This window comes from Nanorana parkeri, unplaced genomic scaffold, assembly GCF_000935625.1.
Source record: "Nanorana parkeri isolate BGI_ZX_2015 unplaced genomic scaffold, ASM93562v1 scaffold645, whole genome shotgun sequence".
NCBI lineage: Eukaryota > Metazoa > Chordata > Amphibia > Anura > Dicroglossidae > Nanorana > Nanorana parkeri.
The window spans coordinates 778656-788432 of NW_017306913.1; positions in this window are offsets into that span (position 1 = coordinate 778656).

Consider the following 9777-nt stretch of genomic DNA (forward strand, 5'->3'; position numbering starts at 1 on the left):
TATATATATATAAATTTGCATGTCGTCACGTCAAAAATATTCTAAAAACCATGAGCTCCATCTTTATTTTAGGATAGTGAATGGAGCAAATGCCCGTATGTCCTGTGGATAACTGTACACTCATAGCCAAAGGATTTAGCAGACACAGCCTTTGGGTTTTAGTTACTCTTCTGTTTCTTGCCTGCAAGAAATAAGACCAATACGCCGGTGGAAGATGAAAACCTACTTTGGTAATGTAATGTGTCTGGAACAATTAGCTTCTGCAGGGTGAGGCAACACAGGGGAGACACCTTAACAGGTAGCAATCACTGCCATCTTTTAACTTTCAGCCTCAAGGTTGTATGTATATTTTCAGTAGTTTGCCTTGTCTCTTTACATTTATATGATTATAAACATGCAATATACGTATATGTACATGGGTGGCACCATGGATGACATATGCCTGCAGTTCACTTTCAAGTACCCGTGGTCTTCCGCTTTTAATCAACCAAATATTATTTTATTTACTTTGCCGGCCCTGTGTTTATTATATTGGTATATTTATGATTGAAATGTTTCATGACTGGCACTAGATACCCATTCAAGGCAAATTGAGAGACTCTTAAAGAACACCTCCATAACCAATTATTCCCTTGATGATGTCCTTCTCTTCCTCTCATTAAGGGTTTCAGGCCTAGCAATTGTTCACTTAGTCCTGACCACTGCATTCTGGTAGTAGGTTAGGAGGACATATGCTCCCTCTTGCCCGCACGCACCAGTTATTTCCATAATGCTCTGACAGAGTGTAGGGGGAGCGTGGCAAAGGAAAGTATAAGTGGTCAAGAGGTGAGCTGATAAGACACTCTAAAGGTGCCCATACACCTTACGACCATCGCAAGACTTTTGTCTTGCGATGGTCATAAGCTTATTAAAAGCTCGTACGATCTGCCCATCTGGGACAGGCAGATCGTACTTGCGATCATCGAAAGCAGGCCCCGCTTAAGGGCGGGTTTTCCAATGACCGCAGTGAGGGGTGGGCTTCCCATCACTGTAAACGGGCAGTGTGCACGTGCGCACACCGGCCTGTTCAGCAGTTGTCAAGCAAGAGGGCCACTAACCCGCCGAGAATCATACGATTCTCCGCGGGTTTTCAAGTCTGCTTGTTCGACGGAAGACGTGCGACCGTACAGTAGAATCGTACGATCGCGGGATCACAGGATTTTCTCGTACGAGAATCGTACAGTGTATGGGCACCTTTATACTTTGTTCTACATAGGATTAAAATGATTAGTTTATATATTCAAAGGGTATGCAAACTCAAACAATGAGCTTTTCATATTTGCCCCCTTTTGGTCTCTTAAATATACTATCGAAAGCACTTGCCTATATCTGTTTGATAATTGCAAAAAGTACCTGTTGATTCTGCCAGAAATCTACCTATGCTAACTGTTACCAATTAGCATTGTTCCCGATTCTCTCTGTGGACTACAGAACACCTCTCCACTATGTTATAGAGATGAGTGGAAGTGTTCCTGCCCTGGGGTTACAATGCTACTCCTCAACAGAAACAGTACAGTAAGGGAACGTTGTCACCACAGGGCAGCAAGTGTGTTGCTGGCAGCAACACTAGCAGGGTTATTCACAAAAGAGTGAAGAGTTCGGAGAAGGTAAGAGAAGTGAACAATCTAGGACAACATAGCTGATTTGGAAAAAATCTCCAATTTAGCTCACTCTCCAGTTCACCTATTTTGTCCTAGATTGTTCACTTCTCCTGCCTTCTCCAAACCCTTCACCCTTTTGTGAATAGCCCTGTAGGTGAAAAGAAGGCAAAAAAGGCTATAAAATAAAAAATTAAAATAATGCAGCCATCTAAGCATTGGTAAGCTGCAATATATTACTTTATGTTCTTTGGTTCAGAGCTGGTTCATTCTATAGTGTTGTACTAAAGGCACAGTATCCATGTGTTTTGCACATGCTATCGCACAGAGTAACGTACATTAGGTGTGCTCTTTTGTTGTGTTGCAGTTCATTCTGAATGGCCCCCAAACGCACCTCCCGGTGGATGTGCATTACTAGTGTGCACTACGTTGCTGTGCAGTAAAGGAGCACAGTGCTTGCATAATTTTTTATCACTTCATGGCAATGCATGCTATTGTGGTACCGTGTCTTGCAGCGCAAGGCAGCCCGCCAGAAGGTGCATTAGGGTGCCATTCAGCAATGCACCAGCTCACCTATCATGCGGTGCAGTGTACTGTGCACTAAACGCATGGACACTGTGACTTTAGCACAATGCTATAGTGTGAACTGGCCTTATATGCTGAAGATACGTAGATATCCTAGGAAAGGAACATCAGCGCCGGACTCAGTGGACCATCTAGCAGTTCTGCAAGTCCTGGTTTATCTCTAGTATTTGCCCGCTTTAACAATTGTTTCGGAGGAAAGCCTCGCAGCAGCTCTGGGATATGTTATAAAAACACATATGGAAAGCCTGAGGATAAATCAGAGCAAAGGTGTAATACAATCTTTCCTAAGGGCCCTGCTACTAACGGGCCAAATTTCCCCAGGATTCCTACAAACGACCTCAATGACTATACCATATAGTTTTCTTAAACAACAAATGTTCCACCGTCCTGCATCTTGAAACGCAAACGCCCAATTTTAAACAATTTGGAGGGCGAGCATGCAGCATGTCCTTATTGTAAACATCTGTGAAAACATGGCTTCTGTTTAGATGTGGCCCTGAACCTGGTTTAATTGCAAAGCTGTAGTACATCACAAGAGTAGACTGAAAGGCTGAGGAAAGGAGATAGAGAGGATGTGGTGAATATCTATAAAAAGACACTTCTGTGCTTCTCCTTATTACACAATATTTTCCACTGTATAACCCTCATTTACAGCCCCTCTTTTTTTTATGGCAGGATATTAGAAATGATCCTTCCTCAGCAGGTTTTTCATTAATTTAATTAGATAGCATTTGTAAGCAAATTAAATGGATTGTTGTGGAAATAATGAACCTGGCTAATTAGACTTTCTCTTGTAGTTTATAATCAATTACAAGGAATGTATATGCAATTATTTTCATAATTTATTATTTTATATACACAGCAATCTAAGTTCCTTTTTTTTTAACTCTCTATATCTGTTTCCATTGCCACTCTATTATCAAGATAACAAAGTATTGTTTTAATGAGGAACTGGAGTTCTTTTTGCAGGTTTAAAAAAAAGATATAATAATATGTGAATGATCAGCCTAATGCAAGCAATCAAAGAGTGTTAACCTTTAGAAACCTTATTTATAGATTGTTTCATTAGATGTTGCATAGAGGCAGTCATATTTTCTCATTTCCCTACTCCTCTTACACATTGCAAGTCTCTCTAAAGCAGGACACCCATTACAGTCTCTGTAAATCTCTGTTAGATCTAACAACATTTCGGGTGTACCCAATAGTCCATTACATTTATTAAATATACACTCAATTAGGCCGTTGTGTTACATTTTTGTAGGTAAATTTAAAGGTGATTGTACAACCAGGTTTCAACAAATGGTAATGTAATATGGCCAGCTTAAAGGGTAACTCCACTTTCACAGGCAAATTTGTGAAAAGGGAATTACCGCTACCAAGTTACTGCTCTGCCACTCTAACACAGCTTATGCATTTTGCCACCTGGGTTTAATGAAAGATTAAGCTATGATTAAAGGAGAACTACGAGGTGAGTGAAATCACTCATCCTCATAGTTCAAGCCGACGTGTGACAAGAAACTGTTACACGTCGGCTCTATAGATCGGGAAGTGAGCGAACGCATACCGTCGCTCGCTCCCTTCTCGGTCATCTCCTTGCAGAGAGCAGTGACTGTCGGTCACCGCTCCCCACAGGGATTCCCCCCTTCCCGCTCCGATCCTCCAGCGCTGACTGGAGGAACGGACGGAGGAGGGGGGTGGGTACAGCTAGCTCTGCCTCTAGATAGGCAGACTCAGCTGTCACGCAGCTGGGTGGATTCTGACAGTAATGTCGGGATCCGTCCTGGCTGCGGCGGTCTCAGTATACCGCGAGCTGTAGCTGGCGATATACTGAGCTTTGGGTCACGGGAGGAGGTTAGTATATGTCCTCCCGTGACCCTAGAGAGAACTATGGGGAAAAACACTTACCCCATAGTTCTCTTTTAAGCCCAGGTGGTGAAACGTGTGAGGGAAAAGAATTCACGTACCGAATAATGGAAATTCGGTACATTTTATTTATTAATTGGCAACTGAATCTCTTTTCTTCTAAGCAATTGAATATCTTATTTGCAATCCCTTACACACTAATTTCTGTTTATTGAAAATTAAGTAATTGCCAAAATAATATGTGCACTTTTAAGATGGCCAAAAACTAGTATGAACGTGCATACAGAAAATCTCCTCAGAGCATTCAATGATGACATCAGACTTAACTACACAGCTGAACTGGAAAGTGAGCTGAATTGGAGAATTTTTCCAATTCAGCTATTTTGGTATAGATTGTTCACTTCTCCTGCCTTCTCCAAACTCTTCACCCTTTTGTGAATAGCCCAGTTAGTGTTTGGAGCTAGGCTGTAGTCAGCCGGATCTTGTTTATTCTTGTACTGTGGGTTCATTGGCTTTCTCCCAAGCCCAGGACATTGTTTGCTTCTGTTATCTTCTGGGGACTGCTCTCCAATAGATTGAGAAAAAAAAATGGTGGTTATCAGTATTTATAACCCCTAGGGGTTTTAAGCACCAAAAGGTTTATTGCCTTGCCACTGAAGTGGGCTGGGGAAGGGTCTTTTGTCTCTTAGGCTTGACCGGATCGGAGGGTGTTTTGGGGCTATCTGTAGGCCAGATCACTAATAGAAACTCTAGGGGGATCCAAACAATAGAGCAGCTCCTTCGGGGACAAGTGCCACATGAGAATAAAATCATCGATGTAGTTTAGCCCTTACAAATAGGCCAATAGTGAAATCTTTTTTTTCTCTTTTTGGACTTGTTGTTGTAATCACAGCGGGGACCTTTGATCCTATAAAACTAGATTTGCCATTGCTTTGTTAACCAAGAATAAGGGTCAGTGAGGAACTAGGTGAATCTTTTCTGTCTTCCCTGTGCCAATTATGCAGAAAGTCATATGGACTCTGAATATACAGTACTTTCTACAATCTAATGACACTTTAGAGACTTTATATATAAATTTTGAAAAAATTGCAAACTAATGTCACAGAGGATGTGGCTTGTGGTGGTAAAGAACAGGAAGCAAGTTAATTTTACTTGGAAAAGAGAAATGAAAGTCAAAATATTATCCATGTTTTAAAATCACTATCATTGTTTCCTGTGATGATAGATGTAACATTTGATAGTTATTAATATTGTTGGATCTGCTGTAAAAAATCTAAAAGGCCACAAGTACCAAAAAAGCAGCTCTATTTATTTTCTGTAATGTTTAAAAACACATTAAACAGTAATTAGTGCTGAGTCCACATCAGACCACCCATGTGTGTGGCCAAGTTGGATTGGAATTATGGGTCCTAATCATACAAGGTAAAGGAGTAACATGCAAAGTGCTTTATTGAAAGGTTGAAGGTATGAAAAATATGCTAAGAAGTCTTTAACTGTTATCTCTGTATCCAGGTCTGCAAATAAAATAAATATTTTATTTTGTTGCTATAGGCAGCAGGAAATGAACCTTTTATTATAACCCATGTGGTCACTTGTGGCCTAGGCAATGTGACATGGGCCTGGTGGCCTGATTGCAGGCTGGATTACATAATAATTTGACTGGCCCTGCTGTTTAGATGCAGTTTTGAATTGTCTTATATGTGTGCCACATTGTTGCCACATAATAGGTTAAAATGTCAGTTTTGCACAGTGAAACAGTCCAGAAATGCATGCAATAGGCAGTATTGCAATGTCTGAGGTGGCTCCAGCAACTTGGGTCACACAATCTAAGGCAAAAGGCCACACTCTGATAACTCTATCATCCGGTAAGCCTTTATTCTCCCACTGGAGGACCAAGGAAGCAGCTGCAGTGTGCTATAGAAAACCTACCACCCTATGACTTACTCCTGCTGGGTCTGACCGATCAAGTGGTGGTAATACACAGGGCATTTCCTAGTAGAAATTAGATCTATTAGTGTCTAGAGGTTATAGAAAATATGTTCAACCCACTTATCCCCTGCCAAATTCACAAGATATATTCCTAAAGGGGTAAGCCAGGATTAATATTTTGCATGTTAAGATGTAGATTTAGCATGTTGTAGCGGTCTGAAATGGAGCGGTCTGAAATGGAGCATGGACTTCTCTAAATTGTGGCAGGAAGAGAACTCAAGGAACCCTTTACTAATTCACAAATAAATTAGTCGAGATTATAGCTAATGCCAGCATGTCGTAGAGAAAAACCCTTGTGTTCTGTGCAGAAGCAGTGGCCTCCTACTTGAGCCAGACCTATAGCTCTACAGTCTACTCCCTACTGATTGGAGACCTCTAGCTCTGGCTCAGCAAGGGGCATGTCAGACCTCTGCAAAGAGGCCACTGCTTTCACCTAGAGAGCAAGGGTGCTTCTCTACAACATGATGGCTGGGGGAAAGGCTTTTCCATTCAGGCTTTGGGTGCTTTTTAAATATAAGAGCCGCAAGACTTTGTACACCTTTTGTTTTGATGCGTTGAAATATATTTACCTGACTTAAAGTGGGCGTCCCCCGCACATAAATCCCCTTTGCATGCAGCTCTGCATGTTGATCCCTAAACATCTGTAAATCCAATTTTAAGATTAATTTGTTAACTTACGTTTTGTTCCTCCCACTTCCTAGTTTTCATTAGGCACTGGTGACATAGCCAGGGGTTCACAACTGCCCCCTGTTAAGGCTGTGTCACCAGTGCCTTCCAGGCAATTCTAATAGGTAAAACTGGGAGAACTGTATAGAAAAAAGGAATGAGTGGGCTTTTTTCCTGAGATCTTGCGAGACTTTGTCAAATCACTGGGGATCTTGGGAAAAGCCCATTCATTCTTTTTTTTCTACACCAATCTCATAGTCATGTCATCGGTGGTCCATCAGGGAAGACACAGATTAAGAAACCTGATGATGTCTAAAAGTCATGATAGTGATTCAGATCTGGAGGAGGAAGAGGTGCATTGGGATGTGGCTATACACAGACAAAGGTGGCAAGTTATCATTACATGAGTTTATTTTGCTGTTTAAAATAATGGGAGGGGGTCTGCTTAATCAGGTAAATGTTCAACTCCAGTAGAGGGGGCAGAACGGGGTTATTATTAAACATCTGTCTGGTGTTAAAATGCTTAGGAACATCTCCCCTTACTTGCTGTTCCTGATTGAATGACTTACAATGAATGCTGCTTCTTGATGTTAAAAGTTTTAGTTTCCTGCAGAATCAGCTGATCCTCTGTGCACTGGCCCTGACTTCCTCTTTTTTATTGTTGCAAGGTCTTATGGAGCCACCCTTGTGTGTGCTAGTGAGCTGTGTGTGTCTGCACAAATACACAGACACAGCAAGGCAATCCCCTTCCCTGCACTTTGCTTCTTCTTCCTCCTCCCTGCCTCCTCAATTCTCCCTTCTCCAAGCAAGCAAATGAGCAGCTGCTGGAGAATTTGCTTTCCCTTGTGATCTTGTATTGTACAGGAAGTTCAGGGAAGTGGAGCTAAGAGATTCAGAGCCAGCTGTTTGGAAACATAATGGATTCATGATTGAAAAATGTTTGAGAGTCTAATACTCAGAATAAACTGGATTAGAACAGCATTACAACTAATCCATCCTGATGGACCTCATCACTGCTTTCTTTATTTTGTGTGCTACATTTATACATATGAAATAAACATTCAAATAAATAGTGTTATTCTCATGTTAAATACTCCTCACAGTAGACAAGAAACAACAAGAAAGACATCCTTGTTCTCAGCATGTTCCTTCAATTTACAACACAATGGGAAACCAATATGTGGTTAAGTTTAGTATATGTGGTTTGAGGTTTACATTTCGGTTCTTTGCTTTAAGTGAAAAAAATCAGTGCAGCCACCTTTTATAAAAGAGAGGTAAACATTAAAAGTATTCTAATTATGCAATGTAAATCATTGTGAGTATTGTGTTTCATCCTGTAGGGCACAGTTATGTAAACTGCCAGGACTTGTTGCTCCCCAAAGTTGTCACAAATATATTGTGAGGATGTATTTCTGAATGTTTCTTTTATCCGAGAGGCTTAGATGTTCTTATAGTCTAATTCTAAAGTTCTTGTCTTCCTGTCAGAGCTGTGTGTCCAGACATGCTACCATGTTACAAAATCAGGAATAACATTTTATAAATGCTTAATCTAATATGTTAAAGTTTAAGTGAAGCTATCGTCTTTAGATAACAACTCCGGCCATATTTTTTGTTTTGGATTGAGTAAGGAAGAGTTACATTTTTTTTAAATTTCTGTTTGTGACCCCCCACCCCCTTTCCATCTACAGTCAAAACTTCACAACCCAATGGCCCAGCATTCCTAAAAGAGGTTGGGTAGTGGCATCGGCCTCATTCTATATACAAGTCATGGTTCCCATTGTTTTTATTAACCCTTGCAATGGAGCTGAGCACTGCCATGGTTAAGTGCTCGTTTGTGTTTAGGTAAAAAAAAAAGTTATACTCACCCGAAGCTCTGAGCCGGCTTCCTCTTCAATGGTCTAAGGTTCCATGAATCATCAACAGCTATATGCTGTGTATAGGCGTGAGGATGCTGAGGAGGATTCCAATACTGCTGCAGAGGAGGGGACATGCTGGAGGGAGTGCTGTGACAACTAGTTGGCTTGGAGCTTTCTGGTGAGTATATCTTTGTTATTTTTGTCCCTAGACACAAACAAGCTCCTAACCCTTGCAGCGCAGGGGTAACCCCACTGCAAGGGTTAATAAAACGTTTTCCCAGAGTCCTTCTTTACAAATGGCAAAAGTTAGAAAATATAACATGTTATTTAAAGTTTAAAAGTCTTGAAGCTTACATGATAAAGCTACAGATGACAGGGTCTTAAATGGAGATTATTAGCCACTCTTGGTAAATGCATGATCTGTTCTACATAGCAAATATGAAGACCAGACATGTCTGAAGTAGCTGTAAATCCTTTGCAATTCAGTAATTTAAAAAAAAAGCCTTTATAATATGAGTAGTAGACAATAACATGGGGATCCTAAATTGTCCCTTTCTTTAGGAAGAATGTTTCCCACAGTTCTCCTGAAGTCTAATGACTCATGTGTGAAAATGAAGAAAAGACGAAGATTACATAATTACTGTTACAAATCCTACAACATGTTTTGGAGAGGAGGATCTAAATCCAGGAGCAGATGAGACAAATATTTCCGCAATGCAGTCATTCAGGAGTGATTATTGCAGATCTACTACACTTTCTGAACAGAACTGACAACGCGTTAGTACTATTTGTAATTGCAGAATGTCCAAAATATCTATCGGTCAATCCATCGGCTGATCTTGGCACTCTACTTTTATAACATGATACCCGGATAAATTATAAGAAACCTATTAAGCAAATTATAAAAATTATCTAGTAAAGTGGAACTCCAGGTAGGTAGTAAAAATGATCATTTAATCAGTAGTGTAGTCATTTAAAAAAAGGAATTAAATGTCTTTTTTTTAAAAATGCGAGTAGTATGTAGTACTATTCACAGAAAAATGCTGTCAATGCAATACTCAGTGTTTGCGAACATAAGGAGAGAATAAACTGAGCAATGAGGCTGCTTTATGGTCCAAACAGCAAGATACTGATTGATAGATACATTCAAAAAAGAAAAATTCATGTGTAGTTTTGTGCCC